Source organism: Macaca thibetana, chromosome 17 (assembly GCF_024542745.1).
Source record: "Macaca thibetana thibetana isolate TM-01 chromosome 17, ASM2454274v1, whole genome shotgun sequence".
Taxonomy (NCBI): Eukaryota; Metazoa; Chordata; class Mammalia; order Primates; family Cercopithecidae; genus Macaca; species Macaca thibetana.
In genome coordinates this window covers 57,815,401-57,836,531 of record NC_065594.1, presented here as the reverse complement: position 1 = coordinate 57,836,531, position 21,131 = coordinate 57,815,401, and the positions used below count along the sequence as shown (strand labels likewise).

Sequence of the window (21,131 nt, the reverse complement as noted above, 5' to 3'; positions counted from 1 at the left end):
AAAAGGCTAACATAGGAAATACTCTCCTGAAGCAGTTGCCAAAAAGAGCCCTTGTTTTCTCGAACAGTTAGTTGTTAAGCAATAATAATAATGCCACCACAATTTATTGTAGTAAAAGTAGGCAGAATAAATATAATTTATATACATCAAAGAAAACCAAGAGATATGCAGCTGTAAGATGTAGAAGTCCAGAAATCCAAAAATTGTAGAGGCCAAGCTTATAGAAAGCAGTGACTCTGGTGTGACTGACTGACTGGCAAACATTATTAGTCAGTCCTTGAAATGACGCACATTTAAAAATCAAAAGATTGAATAAGTATAATCAAATTTGGAAGTCCTGTTGAACACTTCCAGGATTCAAGACTCACTGGAGCAGAGGGAATAACCCTATCATGTTAGAAAGGAAGTATGTATGATCAGAAAAACACCCAAAGTCCAATAAATGTGATATCCTTGATTATGTCTGCAATTTAGTTGACCTCAAGCAAGTCAGTTAATATCTCAGAGCCTGTTTAATTATCTATTAAATATAAATATTAATATATCTACTAATTCTTACATCCAATCAATACATGTTAGTATATGTACTATATAATTTTAGTTTACCCGCCAAGGTGGGCAAACTCTCACAACCCCTCTCCAGCATGCTACGGGTCAACCCTTCACCTGAACTGGCCATGTTCCTTTACTACTTTCACATTTCTTGGAATGATAGTAATTTTTCCAGTAATGTCATTAAACCCTTGTTCGCTTAGCAAACTTCCTTTAAGGCTCAACTCAAGTACCATCTTCTTGGATGAGTTCTCCTAAACTCTGGGATTCTTACTATGGACATATCTCTATTTGGGTATCTAAAACATATTAACTCCCTTTGTTTGTTTCTGTGTCTATCTTCTCTATTAGATTGTGAGTTCCCAGATGGCAAGAGCTATGCCTTTTACATTTTTGTATACTTACACATTGGTGGGTAAACTATAGTTATATAGGTGTTTGCTCTTTACCATGGGCTAGTGTTTCTCAAGTGTCTGAAGACCATATGTCACAGAGTCATTTTGAATGGTTTATTAAAAATGCGAATTCCTGGCTCCCAACTCTGAACTACATAATCAGAACTCCCAGGATGGATGGGGCCCAGAAATATTTACTTTAACGAATACTTCAAGTAGCCCTTATGCACCTAAAATTGGAGAAGCGCTGCCATATAGATGTTTGCAAAACATTGAGTATTTTCAACAAGCAGTCACAGGATTAAGTTCTGCTTGCCTAAGACTGCTTTGAAAACAGCATGTAACATGGGCTGAAGGACTACAAGACAGAAAGCAGACAGACTGGATAAACAGCTACCACAATTAACAGGTGAAAAGATGCAGCTCTGAGAGAGGAAAGTGTGCAGGCCGGGCTGTAGAAACAGGGCAGATCTGAAAGGGCGGAGTCAGCAGGGCATACTGGCCAGATGTGAGAGAGGAAGCTCAGTTAAGAGGTTTCTGGTTAGAATGGCCATTAACCTAGACCAGGGGTCAGGAAACTATGGCCAGAGGGCCAAATCCAGCCTGCTGCTCTGTTTTTGTAAATAAAATCCTATTGGAATGCAGTCAGACCCATTTGCTTATGTATTGATTAAGCTTGCCTTCCACGATAACAGCATAGTTGAATAGTTAACAGAAACATACAAATGGCCTAAAATATTTACTATCTGGCCTTTCCAGAAAAATATTGCTGACCCCTGATTTAAATAAGCAATATCAAAGAAAAAGAGAGGCAGCAATTGAGTTGAAAGAGAAGAGAGTTCTGGAGATGTAATGAATTCCATTTGGAAAATAATGACTTAAGATATCATGGAGCATACACAGAGAAAATTAGGAGCATCTCTGGGTTAAAGACACAAACTTGTTTATTATGGTTTTGAGATGCTAATTAAAGAAGGGGGTGAATAGCAATACTAGAGGAGAAGTCAAAGAGTAGAAAAAAAGGAAAGAAGAGATGGACAGTAAACTGTTAGAGGTCCCAAATGCAAGAAGACTGGGCAGAGAAGAGAAATGTAGAAAAGACTGAAAGGAACGAAGAAAACTGGTGTCGTGAAAGTCGAGAGGAAGGGGAGGTCAAGACAAAGGAGTAGGCTTAGAATCTGAGCAAAATGAACAGAAATGGGATCTTTGTAACTAATAATCTGAAAACCACATCAGAGACCTCATCTAAAGCAGTTTGTGTGTATGCATGTTGTGTGTGTGTGTGTGTGTGTGTGTGTGTGTGTGCGAGAGACAGAGAGAAAGAGAAAGACAATATATCTCTGTTTTCTTATTTCCTGTTCATATATATATATACACACACATATATATATTACATATATATATCACATATTATGTAACTTTAGCAGTAGAGAAGGATTAATGGTTGAAGATAGTGTATTAAACATATATGTGTTTTTCCTCATCCTTCTTCTAAAATTCCACTAAAATGACAAAAAAAAATAAATACATAAACCCACAAGGACAGAGATGAAAGAGATGACACCAGCCAACTAGAAATGTTAACAAAATTGTGTAAGATGAAAACCAGATAGATGGACAACTTATTCAGATTTTTGCTTTCTCTACTGAATGTCTTTCCGAGAAGCAAGGAGGCTGACATGGTTCACAACCCAGACCTGCCTCAGGAAGGGAGGCAGCAGTTTCCTTGGAAGGGAAGACAAGGGACTGAAGTAAGGCCAAAAATGAAAGAACTGATTCTAAGTCTAACAGATCCTGGCATCCATAACTTCTCTATATGATCAGTATTGTTGAAAGACAGACTTATTTTCTGAAGAGGTTGTGCCAGATTTTCTCCGGACTTTGGACTTCATCATGGCAAGAACAGCTGAAGGTGGAAATGTGGACCCTATCTGCAATAAAAAAGATTTAGCAAAGAATTGCCTCATAAACAGTGAGATCTTTAGCCCACATCCCTTTTAGCAGCGACCAGCAGCCTTATATGTCCCAGCAAGAGAATGGAGATTCTGTTCTGAAAAAATAACCTGCCCCAGGGAAAAAAAAACCCACAAATATCAACATCAGAGTGAGAAGGGTTCTCACTGAAATGGGCTATGTTCTTGCTCCTTTCTGCCCATGTACGTAGAATTTCCAAGTGTCCTCTTTGTGCCACATTTTGAAATATGAATGAGTAGGCAAAAACCAGTAGACCTTTTAGGAAATACAGAGCAATAAGAAACAAGAAGCAAAGCCCGTGTGATGTATGAACAAAAGGAACATTCAGAGATCGAGAAAGTGCTCTTGGAAACTGAAAATATGCTAGGAAAAATAAAACACAGTAAAAGAGTTTCAACAGTCAAAGTTGAGAAAAGTAAAATATGAAGTTACTCTGCCAAAGTGTGTTTCCACAAAACTAAGGAAGAAAATGAAGGAATCCAGGCAACAGGTGAATCCAACACAGGAAATACTCAAAAGCTATTCCCAAGGTGATAGAGGGGAAAGAAACCTAGCCTGTCTATGAAACCATCAGTCAATCAGTCTTGTTAAAAGCAGAAGAGCAGAGGAAGGGCATCTCCAAGGAAACATACAACATATGGGAGTTTGTAGTCCCATGAAAGCATCTGAGGATAAATGAATGACAGCTACATAAAAAAGCAAGCAAACAAGAAGAAATTAGACAATTGTTAATCTCCCCCAAAATTCTTGCTTATATAGAAAAAAATATATAATCATAGTTATATAGCTTGGATATGAGCAAATTCACCTTGTCTAAATAAACACTGAAAATTGTTTTAAACAAAACCATGACATAAATAAATTGAAAGAAAAAGTAGAAGGAAAGGGTGCTTGATAGTTATGGCTTAAGAAAGTCACATCTTAATTTTTAACAGTAAAAATCTAACATTCACTTTGGGAAACAAATGAGGAGCATCTGGGAAAGTTGAAGATGCTAATCCTATGATTAAAAACATTCCACTTATAGAGAAACCACTTGTATTACCAGGATATAGACATCAAAATAGTCATAGAAGCATTGTTTCATCCCAAAATGAAAACAATTCACGTTCCATCAGCTATAGTTTAAATAACTAAATTTTGTGGTATATCCATACAATGGAACACTCTTCAACAGGTTTCTTGACCTCAGCACTATTGACATTTTGTCCCAGAAAACTGCTTGTTATGGGGGTTATCCTATATTTGCTAGGATGGTAGGATGCTAGTAACATCCCTGACCCCAACCAGTAGGCACCAGTATTGTTCCCCTCTCCCCAGGTGTGACAACCACAATGTTTCTAGACATTGTCAAATGTCTCCTAGGGCAGAGCTGCTCCCATTGAGAACTACAGCACTACTGTATGAGCCCATTAATATAAAGTTCAAAATCTGGCAAAACCAAGCTCTATTTTACAGAGATGCATACATAGTTGATTTAAAAAATCAGCAAAGGAAGGCAAGGAAATTTATTATACAAATAAAGATAACTGTTAATTCTTGAGAGATAGAGGACAGTTGTGACTTAGAAGAGATGTATGGGGATCTTTTGGCCTTTGAGCAGTAATTATGATGTTGATGATGTTATGAATTTATAAGTTTATTCTTCATGTAAATGTACATGTTAATGTGTAATACAGTTATATGTGTAAAGTGTAATTCAGTTATAATATGTGTAATGTTATATGTGCAATGTGTAATCATATTACACATATAATATGTGCAATGTGTAATCATATTACACATATAATATGTGCAATGTGTAATCATATTACACATATAATATGTGCAATGTGTAATCATATTACACATATAATATGTGCAATGTGTAATCATATTACACATATAATATGTGCAATGTGTAATCATATTACACATATAATATGTGCAATGTGTAATCATATTACACATATAATATGGGTAATGTGTAATCATATTACACATATAATATGGGTAATGTGTAATCATATTACACATATAATATGGGTAATGTGTAATCATATTACACATATAATATGGGTAATGTTATCTGTGTAATGTGTAATATAGTTATATGTGTAATGTTAATGTGTAATACAGTTATAATACATATGTTTTATAAATAAAATTTTATAATTATTTTTAAGTATACATGTCTTATGTCCTTTTCTGTATGTGTTATGTGTCAAAATTTTGAAAGTAAAAAAATAAGCATATAAGTAAGATCTAATTGAAAAACAAAAAGTAGCAGTATAAACAAATTATTTACAAATGTGATGAGACATGCCAGCAAAAGCTAGTGGGGAAGAAGAATAAGAAATTATTGTTTTAGGAGTGTAGAATTCACAAGAGCTAAAATGGGGGACAGGGAGCTGTTATTATTCCATATGAGCATTGTTGCAGTCCATGAAGTACATATATTAGTTTAATAAATGAAATAAATTATTTTTTAAAGTGGAATAGTGGTCGAGTGGGGTATGTGGGCACATTTCATGGATCATGAGCTCTGTGGCTATTTAAGCTAGATAGTTTATGCTGCTTATCAATCATAATGGTGTTGATTATATTCTGCATGTCTGGATTCTTTTGGGTTGGCAAAAGTGTCAACAGGCTATTTTACTAAATGACCAATATAGAAGCATGTTGTGGTGTTTACTAAAGATGTATTGCGCAAACAAATCTCAAAAAGGATTTTAAAACTATATTACTTTCAATATAATAAACAAGCAAATTAAAATGCTTCACTAAATTAATTATTGAAAGTTTAAAGTTCTGGCAAAATCAGAAGAAACATGGGAGAAAAAGAAAACACTGATGGGTAGTTGAAATTGAGTTTCATTTCATCACGTAGCAGGTGGTACTAGAAAAATTATTTTTTCAAAAAGGGTGAAACATAAGTGTAATCAATAATAATTAGGCACCATCATTCTGGCACACTTTCAGACCAGGATATTTTTAATTATTCCAATTGCTTAACCTGACATTTTGGTCATGTTTGGAAACTCGTTGTATAAGTACATATTAAAAGATGGTGGAGAAAACCAAGTTATAAATCTGAGATTAAGTAGCACTTCATTTTTTCCTTTCAGCAGACCAAAAATAATCAATCACACAACATGGAGTTTGGTAAGAACTCTGATAGGAAAAGCACAGAGTCTCTTGGAATCTGTGGCACTTAAGAAAGCCTTCTTAGGGTAAGTGACATTTCACCTGGAAGCTAGAGTGAGTAAGTTGGCCAATGGGGAGGACAAAAACAGAGAAATATTTCCCAGGAGAGGCGACAGCATGCACATAACCCAGCGATGAGAAAGAACATGACTTCCAAAAATGGTGTGTGTGTGTGTGTGTGTTCAACATAAGCAAAGATAAGCAAAGTCAGAAGGGTCTTATATACTGAGGTAAGAGGTTCAGATTTGATCCGGGTAGTGATGGGGGAGGCCCTAAAGGCTTTTAATCTAGGGATGTGCATTTAGAAAGATCACCATACATGCACTGGAGACAATGGAGGAGAACAAATTCCAATGAGTTCTAGAAATCCATTAAAAGGCCATAGGCGATTTAGGTGAGAGACACTGTGCAATAGATTAGGGTAATATCCTAGTCATGGAAAGATGTAGCTGGATTAAAAAGATGTTAGAAGGTAAATCAATAGGACCTAGTGATAAATTAAAAGTGGGGGTAAAACAGGAAAGAGTCAATGATGCATTCGAGATTTCTGGCATGGGTGACGCTACTCACTGAGGGGGAAAATCACAAGGAAAAGTCAACCTGTAATCACTGTGAAAGGTATGTGTGTCAGGAGTGAGGGGAAAACATGCATTTCACTTGGCACATCTTACACTTCTGGGACTTGGAAAACATTTGTCTTTTTTTAATACATGTGAATCTTGAGAGAGTTTACATACTGATGGAGATAAACTACCAGAAAGAGAGGTTGAAGAAGCAAAAGAAAGGAGACATTTGAGAGATATTTCAGAGAAGGAAGACCTGACAAAGTTTGAGGAAGTGGGATTGTAGTCATAGAAGGAGAGACTGGGTTTAAATAGGAGGGAAGAGAGAGATAACTCTATCCTCATATAAACAACTGTCTAGATTAATCTTGGTTTCAGACTCCGTTTTCTAGTTTGCAGCTTCTAAAAATTTATTGATACATGTAATCATGTATTTCCAAAATACATTTTGAAGTACTGAAATAAGTAATATTTAAGTTATTACTTGTATAGAATGGCTTTCTTACACATAATAAATTATATTATGAACAACAAGGACTATACTGAGATTACTATAAAAGGAATTGACTTAATTGCTTTCTATACACATTGGTTGGCAGCTTCAGTTTAGATTGTAAATTCCCTGGAAGATTGTGATTATGCTTCTACCTCTTTTGTAACTATCCGTGGTACCTTACCATGATACTTTGCACAGCTGTTGTTGACCACCAGCATATGGTCATTTAAATGCAGATTTATTTTTTGTATTATGGCTTGAGTAAGCAAGAAAATTTAAAAATTAGTGACTGATGACAAATATTAAATTCTAGGTCAGATAGCATAATAAATATTGCTAGCTAAGCAATCCATTCAGCATTCCAGATACATCAGGAGCTGTGTAGCTTTAAAAGGTTTACAGAGAGTGAGACTACATTTCATTTAAAAAGGAAATTGATTTTGGCTGTCATAAAATTATTCCTAGATTGTCAGTATTAGATAAGCGGTCTAACCTTGAGAGTACAGGACTGAAGCTTCTCCTTCATGTCCTTCCTTCACATGTAATTCTTCAACCTAATACAAATAGTCTTTCAGCCCTACTGTTTCACTAAAACACCTGTGTCAAGATCACCCAAAGCTCAGTGTGTTGTCAAAGTCACCAGGTGTTACTGTGTCCTTGAGACCTCTAAAAGGCAATCATCACAGTTTATCACTATCTCCTGCTTAAAATGCTCTTCTCATGACTCCGTGACATGTGTCTGGTTTTCCTCTTGCTTCATTACCCAACCCTCTGTAGACTCCTCTGTTTCCTTTCACAGCCTCTGTTATCTTCATGGAAGCTTGTTCCCGGGCAAGTTCTTTTCTCTCCCTACACTCTCTTCATAGTTGGTCACATCCATTCCATTGAATCACATCCATTCCACTCAATTCCCTTGAATCCACAGCATTGAATTATCTGCTGACCTCCTCCACATTTATATCACTAACCCAACCCTCTCCTGGAGCTCCAGATTCATCTTCACAACAGCCTATTTGGCATCTTGACTTGGGTGTCTCATGGATATATTATACCTACATATTTAAAATACAACTCTGATTTTCTCACTAAACTTGTTTTCCACCTCACCACTCTCAGTATATCCCTCTTCAGCAAAGGATGCATATTCTAGTTTTCTATGTTGAATCACTGGGGTCCTACCAGCCACTCAGTGATTCAACATAGAAAACTAGAATATTCTCTTTGATTTCTGCTTTTTTCCTCATTTTTTTTCTTACAAAGCAATAGAAAGTTCTACTTCTCAATTCTACGCCATTATGCCTCTCAAATCCATACACTTCTTGCCTTCTCTCCTCTGCCTACGTGGATAAAGCCTTCGTTTTGATATTGTGACTGTCTACTGATTGATCTCTCCATTTCCACATTTATAAAATAGTAACATCTTAAAATGTGTTTCAGATCATGCCACTATCCTCAGTTAAACCCCTTAATAAACTCTTATTGTAATTGGAATAAAATCCCAAATCTTTAACATGACCTGTAAAGTCTGCATGATGTGGACTTTTTCTATCTCTTCAACAACATCTTGAGTCACTTTCCTTTTTTCTTCCCATTCTGTAGGCACAGTATCCTTCTTGTGGACCCTCAATGCCAACCACTTTCCTGCCTCAGGGCTTTTGCACATATGGAATGTTTAGGACACTCTCTCTCTTTCCACTGCCTGCATGGCTAGATCCTGTTGTTTATTTTTACTTTCACGTCTCAGCTTAAATGCCATCTCCTCTAAAGGTGACACCTCCTCTAAAGGGGACATTTAAGCTAAGAGTCGAAGAAAAAATCCTCCTACTGAAAGATTTTTTTTTTCTGTCTGAGCCTTTAGCAGTTTCCCTGCATAACTCTTACTACAATTTGTGATTTCTTTATTCTTTGTTTGCTTATTCAATTTGGAGGAGGGAGGTCACGTTCTCCTGGGCAAAATATTTTAAAGGCAGAGACCATGGCTACCTTGTTGGCCGTTACAAACTTGGTACAAGTGCTCAAAAAAAATCATTGACTGAATAAAACACTCCATATAAAAATTAGTCTCTGAAATAATTGTAAGACAATTCAGCTACTTAAAAACTTCTAAAAAAATTTTTTCCCTCTAAATACTTGGCTTTGTATTCCTTCCTTGACTTGCTTGAACTGCTTTATTTTATTCATTTACTCTAGTCAATGAGAGAGCAGCGAGCAGAGAGAATCCAGTACCGTGCTTTTTCACCTTTCCTCAAGTCTAGAGCCTGTTCTAGACACAGTACAGAATATTCTAGGAAAATACCACATTCTACCTGCCATGAATATAATGACACTAATTCAAATCACCTCCATGAGCAAATAGCCTTTCTTTTATGGAAAAGGATGATGATGGATGTTATATTAAAATGAGATTTATTTTTCAACTGTCTTCTGTAAAACAATTGCTTGCCTAAATTCATATATATACACACCCACAAGATACCTCATATAACGAACACTCTGTCTAACAAAACATTTTAAGTTTACCATTACCAATAAAAGTAGGAACCAGGAAAACATCTTAGATAATAGAATTAGGTAATTTGTTTCCAGGACTATTGCTTGAGAAATTATTTTTTGAATGTCAACTTTAAGTTTTCAGTCAGATATAAACCAATGTCCATAGGTCAAGGCACAACAAATACAATAATGAATTGAGATAAACTCCAACATATCAATAACAAATTATAGGCCATTCAGCACACAACAGCAAATGGGAAGAAATAAAGCAGGGCAGTGTCAGTCCAGAGAACCCAGCCACTGTGTGTTCACGATAAGCTCCCTCTAACACAAATGACCACTTGGGGTAGCACGGAGAATAGCCTGCTTTTCTTATCTCTGATGTTCACCCCCAAAATGTAGCATCTCTTAAAAAATACTTCCACAAAATTATCTAGATACAACCTTTAGCTCTATTACTGAGGAAAAGGATGAATTGGTCAAAATGATTTCTAGTATGTCATTTTCCAAATATTTGTGTTTCCTAAGACATTGACATTGACTGTACCAAAAGTGGAGGAAGGCAACAAGACCACGTGTAGCTTAAAATCAAAAAGAGAACACAAAATCCAGATATTGTGTGGGTTTGTTTGTTTGTTTGTTTGTTTTACCTATACAGAGATTTCTAATAATTATGTGGTGTGAAAATGTAGCTGAGAAAAAGTGATGTGAAGAAATCTGTCCCTTTTGTCCCATGTGCAAATATTAATAAGCTGACCTCATGTTGCTATTAACTACCACTTACAACCAGAGTCTACACATAATCATGCCTTTTAAATTGTGGTACTCATGAGTTTAGGAATGAGAGAAATTCTTCTAACTACCAACCCACCCCAGCTCTACCTCAACACATGCACACATATACACACACATTCAACTATAAACAGACTCCCCACCTCAAACTTCATGAAGTGTTTTTAAAGCCCAACACTAGATTAGAAAATAAAGCCCCTTTCTTTCTCTGAGCAGCAGCCGCCTCTATCTAACAAGTTGCAGCATGATTTTCAGTCTGGTTTTCTGAAAAAAAAATACCTCCTTGAAAATCCTGTAAAGCCCCTAAGATGTAAGTAGTAAATTTTCCCTTCTTTCCATTCATTCAAATGGAAGACCTTCCTTTTGAGATAATCTGTGAAATTTTAGAATCATAGAATCATACTTGCATAAGAACATATGTGTATCCAAATCCCATAAACAATATCACAATAACCTGAAAGTGTAAGATTTAAACTTTTTGTTCTTATTGGCCACACTAGAAGAGTTGTCTCATTTGGCATGCCAAACAGTGCTGAGTGACCAAGTGTCTTCAAATCACCTAAGTCTTACAATTGTCTTGGATACCAGGGCACACAGCACTGTTTGGCATGACAAATGAGACAATTCTCCCAGTGTGGCCATCTACTTAAAAAGTCAACTCTCCCAGACTACCCTATATGAAATAGCAACCACTCCCTGCTTGGTATTTTCTACCTCCCTTTCCTGGTTTTATTTTTCTCTGTAACAATGTTTATCAGATCTGCCACATAATTGATTTGCTTATTTGTTGTCTATCTTCTTCAACTAGAATCTCAGCTTTATGAAGGCAGGGACTACAAATCTTTGGTTCACTGCTCTAACCCTAGAACCTAGAACAGTGCCTGGAACAGAGTAGATACACAATAAATATTGGTTGAGTTAATCCATTCATTCACCAGGTGTTTATTATGTACTTATTGTGTTCCAGGCCAAGAGTTGTTGAGTGTTGTTATCCAAGATTACATGAGCAATTGGTCACAGAGCCAGAATAAGCGTACAGGTCTCTCCAATGCCTCTCCTATGTTCTCTCCAGTAGGTTCTACTGTCTTCTGCTTGGGAACTATTATTTCTGGTAATTTCCTAGGTGAATAAACAGATTTTTTTGCAACGTGTTTACCTAAAAAGTTGCGATGCAACACCCATGTGGCATGTCATATTCTTCTACATTCTTTAAATCAAAAAGCAAGAAGACAATAGACTATATAGTGAAAAAAAATTTGCATTTTCAAGTGCATCAAATAAATGTAAAATGATGAACATAAATTTTCCTGTTTCTTTGCATTTTGACATTGGAATATGGATAAGCAACCTGGTTCCTTTGAAAGGTATGAGACAGCAAAGACTCAGAAACAGGAAAAGTTATTTTATTTTTTCCTGGTAACGTTTTTCAACTGAACAAGTAAACATGAGCATATCTGCTTCCTGAACATTGCATAATAACAACTTTAAAACTGCCAAATGAAAAAACAAAAAAGCAAACCATTGATTCCTGAACAATATGGGTGTGAACTGCATAGGTCTACTCATATGCAGATTATTTTTTGTCCTCTGTCATCCCTGAAACAGTAAGACCAAGCCCCGCTTCCTCCTCTCCTTAGCCTATTCTATACGAAGATGATGAGTATGAAGATCTTTATGCGGATCCACTTCCACTTAGTGAATAGTAAATATATTTTCTCTTTCTTACGATTTTCTTAATAACATTTTCTTTTTTCTAGCTTACTTTATTGTAAGAATACAGTATATAATACATAAAACATACAAAACATGTTCAACAACTGTTTGTCAGTAAGGCTTCTGGTCAACAGTGGGCTATTATTGGTTAAGTTTTGGAGAAGTCAAAAATTATATGTGGATTTTCAACTGAGCAAGAGGTCTGTGCCCCTAACCCAAGGTTGTTCAAGGGTAAACTCTCTATCCTTTTATTGCTATTTTAAGCCTCTGAATGGCTTCAGATCTAAGAAGTAAGTTATTTCAGTAACAAACAACATCATTTAAAAACAATTTATATAATATTAAGCTTTACTTAAATCAATCTTTTCTGTAATTCAAAGAATTAATGGCATCTTCATAAGGTATGTGAGGTACAAAAAATTTATTATTACAAATTTATAAGATAGAAACAGAGACACACACTTTTTTATATATCATTGAACACAATGTACATTTTGAATGCAATTTGAATTCTCTACTTCTTCTAGGTACCTGCCAAAATCCTAGGAATATAAAATAAGAGTAAAAATATAAGAAAGAGTTAAAAAGTATTATATCTCTTCTTTAGAATTTACTTGTCTCAATTTTTCTTTAAAAGAAAATAGAAATGTATGTTTAAGGTAAAAATGCCATTCTACCATTTTTTAGAGGTTAACTGGTGTTCTCTGGATAATCAAAGTGTACTAATAGGCAGGAAGGTTAAATTTCAACTTTTGAGACTACGAAAGTTACTTCAAGTAATTTCTGGGCTGATTCTCAACACTTATAAAATCCTTTGTTTGATCATATTCTGCTTGTTCACCTTTTATCCTAATCCTAACAGTTTTTCATTTATTTATACCAATTTCCCTATGGGAAAGCATGGATACCTTTATATTCTTATTTCAGACATGATTACCAGAGTCTCTAGGTTCTTCAAAGTATGTCCCAGGGTAACTGGCTGTCAACAGATACAGCTCATTTCATCACCAAAAATGAAGGAGAATCATCAGAGTTCTGAAAATCTCACCTTGACATCTGTTGAGTCTTTCCCGACTAATCTCACTAGAGTATTCTAAGACAATTATCCCCATATATTAAAAAAATTATATGTATTTGACAGACTCCACAGTATCTGGTTCAGTGATAGGTATATACTACATGTCACAAAGGTTGGTGAATATATAAAAGAAGTCCACTCATAGTGAGAATATGATAAGAATGGCTCCTCCTGAAAGATTTTATTATAAAACCTGTAGGCATTTTTATCTTAAGTTGGGTTTTAAAAAATTTCAATTCTGGCCGGGTGCAATGGCTCACATCTGTAATCCCAGCACTTTGGGAGGCCGAGGCGGGCAGATCACAAGGTCAGGAGATCGAGACCATCCTGGCTAACACAGTGAAACCCCATCTCTACTAAAAATACAAAAAATTAGCCAGGCGTGGTGGTGGGCACCTGCAGTCCCAGCTACTCGGGAGGCTGAGGCAGGAGAATGGCATGAACCCAGGAGGCAGAGCTTGCACTTAGCCGAGATCAGGCCTTTGCATTCCAGCCTGGATGACAGAGTGAGACTCCGCCTCAAAAAAACAAAACAAAACAAAACAAAGAAAACCTCTCAATTCTTTATGGTATAATCTCTGACTTACAAAAATCTCTGGATTATTAGTAGCACTTAGGTTCTTTATAAATTTTATTTAAAATACTACTCGTGGAGGGCGGAGCAAGATGGCTGAATAGGAACAGCTCCAGTCTCCAACTCCCAGCACGAGCGACACAGAAGACAGGTGATTTCTGCATTTTCAACTGAGGTACTGAGTTCATCTCACTAGGGAGTGCGGGACAGTCAGTGCTGGTCAGCTGCTGCAGCCCGACCAGCCAGAGCTGAAGCAGGGTGAGGCATGGCCTCACCTGGGAAGCACAAGGGGGAAGGGAATCCCTTTTCCTAGCCAGGGGAACTGAGACACACAACACCTGGAAAATCAGGTAACTCCCACCCCAATACTGCGCTCTACCAAGGATCTTAGCAAACGGGCACACCAGGAGATTATATCCCACACCTGGCCGGGAGGGTCCCATGCCCACGGAGCCTCCCTCATTGCTTGCACAGCAGTCTGTGATCTGGCCGCAAGGCAGCAGCAAGGCTGGGGGAGGGGCACCTGCCATTGCTTAGGCTTCAGTAGATAAAGCGGCTGGGAAGCTCCAACTGGGTGGAGCTCACAGCAGCTCAAGGAGTCCTGCCTGTCTCTATAGACTCCACCTCTGGGGACAGGGCACAGCTAAACAACAACAACAACAACAACAAGAAGCAGCTGAAACCTCTGCAGACACAAACGATTCTGTTTGATAGCTTTGAAGAGAGCAGTGGATCTCCCAACATGGAGGTTGAGATCTGAGAACCAACAGACTGCCTGCTCAAGTGGGTTCCTGACCCCTGAGTAGCCTAACTGGGAGACATCCCCCACTAGGGGCAGACCAACACCCCACACCTAACACGGTGGAGTACACCCCTGAGAGGAAGCTTCCAAAGCAAGAATCAGACAGGTACACTCACTGTTCAGCAATATTCTATCTTCTGCAGCCTCTGCTGCTGATACCCAGGCAAACAGTGTCTAGAGTGGACCTCAAGCAATCTCCAACAGACCTACAGCTGAGGGTCCTGACTGTTAGAAGGAAAACTAACAAACAGGAAAGACATCCACACCAAAACCCCATCAGTACGTCACCATCATCAAAGACCAGAGGCAGATACAACCACAAGGATGGGAAAAAGCAGGGCAGAAAAGCTGGAAATTCGAAAAATAAGAGCGCATCGCCCCCTGCAAAGGAACGCAGCTCATCGCCAGCAAGGGATCAAAGCTGGATGGAGAATGACTTTGACGAGATGAGAGAAAAAGGCTCCAGTCCATCAAACTTCTCAGAGCTAAAGGAGGAATTACGTACCCAGCGCAAAGAAACTAAAAATCTTGAAAAAAGAGTGGAAGAAATGATAACTAGAATAATTAATGCAGAGAAGGCCATAAACGAATTAACAGAGATGAAAACCATGACATGAGAAATACATGACAAATGCACAAGCTTCAGTAACCGACTCGATCATCTGGAAGAAAGAGTATCAGCAATTGAGGATCAAATGAATGAAATGAAGCGAGAAGAGAAACCTAAAGAAAAAAGAAGAAAAAGAAATGAACAAAGCCTGCAAGAAGTATGGGATTATGTAAAAAGACCAAATCTACATCTGATTGGGGTGCCTGAAAGTGAGAGGGAAAATGGAACCAAGTTGGCAAACACTCGTCAGGATATCATCCAGGAGAACTTCCCCAACCTAGCAGGGCAGGCCAACATTCAAATTCAGGAAATACAGAGAACGCCACAAAGATACTCCTCAAGAAGAGCAACTCCAAGACACATAATTGCCAGATTCACCAAAGTTGAAATGAAGGAAAAAATCTTAAGGGCAACCAGAGAGAAAGGTCGGGTTACCCACAAAGGGAAGCCCATCAGACTAACAGCAGATCTCTCGGCAGAAACTCTACAAGCCAGAAGAGAGTGGGGGCCAATATTCAACATTCTTAAAGTAAAGAATTTTAAACCCAGAATTTCATATCCAGCCAAACTAAGTTTCATAAGTGAGGGAGAAATAAAATCCTTTACAGATAAGCAAATGCTTAGAGATTTTGTCACCACCAGGCCTGCCTTACAAGAGACCCTGAAGGAAGCACTGAACATGGAAAGGAACAACCGGTACCAGCCATTGCAAACATGCCAAAATGTAAAGACCATCGAGGCTAGGAAGAAACTGCATCAACTAATGAGCAAAATAACCAGTTAATATCATAATGGCAGGATCAAGTTCACACATAACAATATTAACCTTAAATGTAAATGGACTAAATGATCCAATTAAAAGACACAGACTGGCAAACTGGATAAAGAGTCAAGACCCATCAGTTTGCTGTATTCAGGAGACCCATCTCACATGCAGAGACATACATAGACTCAAAATAAAGGGATGGAGGAAGATCTACCAAGCAAATGGAGAACCAAAAAAAGCAGGGGTTGCAATACTAGTCTCTGATAAAACAGACTTTAAACCATCAAAGATCAAGGACAAAGAAGGCCATTACGTAATGGTAAAGGGATCAATTCAACAGGAAGAGCTAACTATCCTAAATATATATGCACCCAATACAGGAGCACCCAGATTCATAAAGCAAGTCCTTAGAGACTTACAAAGAGACTTAGACTCCCATAGAGTAATAATGGGAGACTTCAACACCCCACTGTCAACATTAGACAGATCAACGAGACAGAAAGTTAACAAGGATATCCAGGAATTGAACTCATCTCTGCAGCAAGCAGACCTAATAGACATCTACAGAACTCTCCACCCCAAATCAACAGAATATACATTCTACTCAGCACCGCATCACACTTATTCCAAAATTGACCACATAATTGGAAGTAAAGCACTCCTCAGCAAATGTACAAGAACAGAAATTATAACAAACTGTCTCTCAGACCACAGTGCAATCAAACTAGAACTCAGGACTAAGAAACTCAATCAAAACCGCTCAACTACATGGAAACTGAATAACCTGCTCCTGAATGACTACTGGGTACATAACGAAATGAAGGCAGAAATAAAGATGTTCTTTGAAACCAATGAGAACAAAGATACAACATACCAGAATCTCTGGGACACATTTAAAGCAGTGTGTAGAGGGAAATTTATAGCACTAAATATCCACAAGAGAAAGCAGGAAAGATCTAAAATTGATGCTCTAACATCACAATTAAAAGAACTAGAGAAGCAAGAGCAAACACATTCAAAAGCTAGCAGAAGGCAAGAAATAACTAAGATCAGAGCAGAACTGAAGGAGATAGAGATACAAACAACCCTCCAAAAAATCAATGAATCCAGGAGTTGGTTTTTTGAAAAGATCAACAAAATTGATAGACCACTAGCAAGACTAATAAAGAAGAAAAGAGAGAAGAATCAAATAGATGCAATAAAAAATGATAAAGGGGATATCACCACCAACCCCACAGAAATACAAACTACCATCAGAGAATACTATAAACACCTCTACGCAAATAAACTAGAAAATCTAGAAGAAATGGATAATATCCTGGACACTTACACTCTCCCAAGACTAAACCAGGAAGAAGTGGAATTGCTGAATAGACCAATAGCAGGCTCTGAAATTGAGGCAATAATTAATAGCCTACCAACCAAAAAAGTCCAGGACCAGATGGATTTACAGCTGAATTCTACCAGAGGTACAAGGAGGAGCTGGTACCATTCCTTCTGAAACTATTCCAATCAATAGAAAAAGAGGGAATCCTCCCTAACTCGTTTTATGAGGCCAACATCATCCTGATACCAAAGCCTGGCAGAGACACAATAAAAAAAGAGAATTTTAGACCAATATCCCCGATGAACATCGATGCAAAAATCCTCAATAAAATACTGGCAAACCGGATTCAGCAACACATCAAAAAGCTTATCCACCATGATCAAGTGGGCTTCATCCCTGGGATGCAAGGCCGGTTCAACATATGCAAATCAATAAACGTAATCCAGCATATAAACAGAACCAAAGACAAAAACCACATAATTATCTCAATAGATGCAGAAAAGGCCTTTGACAAAATTCAACAACCCTTCATGCTAAAAACGCTCAAAAAATTCGGTATTGATGGAACATATCTCAAAATCATAAGAGCTATTTATGACAAACCCACAGCCAATATCATACTGAATGGGCAAAAACTGGAAACATTCCCTTTGAAAACTGGCACAAGACAGGGATGCCCTCTCTCACCACTCCTATTCAACATAGTGTTGGAAGTTCTGGCTAGGGCAATCAGGCAAGAGAAAGAAATCAAGGGTATTCAGTTAGGAAAAGAAGAAGTCAAATTGTCCCTCTTTGCAGATGACATGATTGTATATTTAGAAAACCCCATTGTCTCAGCCAAAATCTCCTTAAGCTGATAAGAAACTTCAGCAAAGTCTCAGGATACAAAATTAATGTGCAAAAATCACAAGCATTCTTATACACCAGTAACAGAAAAACAGAGAGCCAAATCATGAATGAACTTCCATTCACAATTGCTTCAAAGAGAATAAAAGACCTAGGAATCCAACTTACAAGGGATGTAAAGGACCTCTTCAAGGAGAATTACAAACCACTGCTCAGTGAAATAAAAGAGGACACAAACAAATGGAAGAACATACCATGCTCATGGATAGGAAGAATCAATATCATGAAAATGACCATATTGCCCAAGGTAATTTATAGATTCAATGCCATCCCCATCAAGCTACCAATGAGTTTCTTCACAGAATTGGAAAAAACTGCTTTAAAGTTCATATGGAACCAAAAAAGAGCCTGCATTGCCAAGACAATCCTAAGTCAAGAGAACAAAGCTGGAGGCATCACCCTACCTGACTTCAAACTATACTACAAGGCTACAGTAACCAAAACAGCATGGTACTGGTACCAAAACAGAGATACAGACCAATGGAACCAAACAGAGTCCTCAGAAATAATACCACACATCTACAGCCATCTGATCTTTGACAAACCTCAAAAAAACAAGAAATGGGGAAAGGATTCCCTATTTAATAAATGGTGCTGGGAAAATTGGCTAGCCATAAGTAGAAAGCTGAAACTGGATCCTTTCCTTACTCCTTATATGAAAATTAATTCAAGATGGATTAGAGACTTAAATGTTAGACCTAATACCATAAAAACCCTAGAAGAAAACCTAGGTAATACCATTCAGGACATAGGCATGGGCAAGGACTTCATGTCTAAAACACCAAAAGCAAGGACAACAAAAGCCAAAATTGACAAATGGGATCTAATTAAACTAAAGAACTTCTGCACAGCAAAAGAAACTACCATCAGAGTGAACAGGCATCCTACAGAATGGGAAAAAACTTTTGCAATCTACTCATCTGACAAAGGGCTAATATCCAGAACCTACAAAGAACTCAAACAAATATACAAGAAAAAAAACAAACAACCCCATCAAAAAGTGGGCAAAGGATATGAACAGACAGTTCTCAAAAGAAGACATTCATACAGCCAACAGACACATGAAAAAATGCTCATCATCACTGGCCATCAGAGAAATGCAAATCAAAACCACAATGAGATACCATCTCACACCAGTTAGAATGGCAATCATTAAAAAGTCAGGAAACAATAGGTGCTGGAGAGGATGTGGAGAAATAGGAACACTTTTACACTGTTGGTGGGACTGTAAACTAGTTCAACCATTATGGAAAACAGTATGGCGATTCCTCAAGGATCTAGAACTAGAAGTACCATATGACTCAGCCATCCCATTACTGGGTATATACCCAAAGGATTATAAATCATGTTGCTATAAAGACACATGCACACGTGTGTTTATTGCAGCACTATTCACAATAGCAAAGACTTGGAATCAACCCAAATGTCCATCAGTGACAGACTGGATTAAGAAAATGTGGCACATATACACCATGGAATACTATGCAGCCATAAAAAAGGACGAGTTTGTGTCCTTTGAAGGGACATGGATGCAGCTGGAAACCATCATTCTCAGCAAACTATCGCAAGAACAGAAAACCAAACACCACATGTTCTCACTCATAGGTGGGAACTGAACAATGAGATCACTTGGACTCGGGAAGGGAAACATCATACACCGGGGCCTATCATGGGGAGGGGGGAGGGGGGAAGGATTGCATTGGGAGTTATACCTGATGTAAATGACGAGTTGATGGGTGCTGACGAGTTGATGGGTGCAGGACACCAACATGGCACAAGTATACATATGTAACAAACCTGCACATTATGCACATGTACCCTAGAACTTAAAGTATAATAATTTTAAAAAAAAAGATTTATTGTCACTGATTTAAAGAGTTCACCTTTAGATAGTCTATATATGTAAGGTGACTTATGAAGACATCAATAAACACGTTAAACAAGTAAAAAATAAAATAAAATAAAATACTATTCGTTTGTTTTGAGTTTCCCTAATGCCAACTGTTTACTAACAATGGCAAAATCCATGCAATGAAAAAGAACAAAACCTTCCTAGTTTGAACAAAACTATTTACTGATAGATTCCCTGTTGATGAATGGGGATTTTGGAGGAGATACAGTCAGTGATTTCCTTAATACATATTCTAAGGAACGTGTAATTGTATTAACCACAAAAGAGGGAAATCACCATCAGGAGAAAATAAAACCTTAGGAGCTTGGCTTCCATCCCATTTCAATCAGAGCAAATCCTCTTATTTCTGATCATTTTATTGGGGTTCTAGGTAAAACAGTTCTTCTACTAAACAACGTATGAAATTATCTGATAATTTTACCATTCCCATTTTATTCTATGGATAAGGCAACTAAGTCCCAGACCTGGTCAAAGTCTTGCAATTAGTGATTGACTAAGCACAATAACCCAAGCATTCTGACTTCCAACCCCAAATTCATTTCATTACAACCACCTGCTTTCCCATTAAAAAAAAAAAAAAATCCATTTGAAACACAAACAATACATGTACCATCGACCTTTCCAAAGTATTTTGGCTATATACTGACAACCAAGGGCAGCAGGGCAAACATGACCAACTCTCAGTTAGTTATCACCATGGAATAATTTACCAAAGATGAAGTTTGAAAAAAGCACCCGCTTTTCCTCTATCATATGACCTTTTGATGACCTTCTGACTAGACCCAAGGAATCAATAGGAAAATGCCCCTCAGTTGTCCTGGGACACTAAATGGAAAGAGCATAGGCACAATCTCATTTCCCAGATCCCTGAATCCTAAGAAAAGGGACAAATGTCTTCTTGTGAGGTTGGGAAACAAGATAGGTGGTAATATTTTTATTTCAGGCAATAGAAAAGACTCTGGAGTAAAGATACATTGCAAACAAACCCTCAA

At 37.5% G+C, this 21,131-nt stretch overlaps 1 protein-coding gene across 1 annotated transcript in view; it reads left to right on the top strand.

Moving 5' to 3' along the window:
* Positions 1-21,131, top strand: part of MYCBP2 (MYC binding protein 2) — a 1,055,480-nt gene that overhangs the window by 200,806 nt on the left and 833,543 nt on the right. The window lies entirely within an intron of this gene.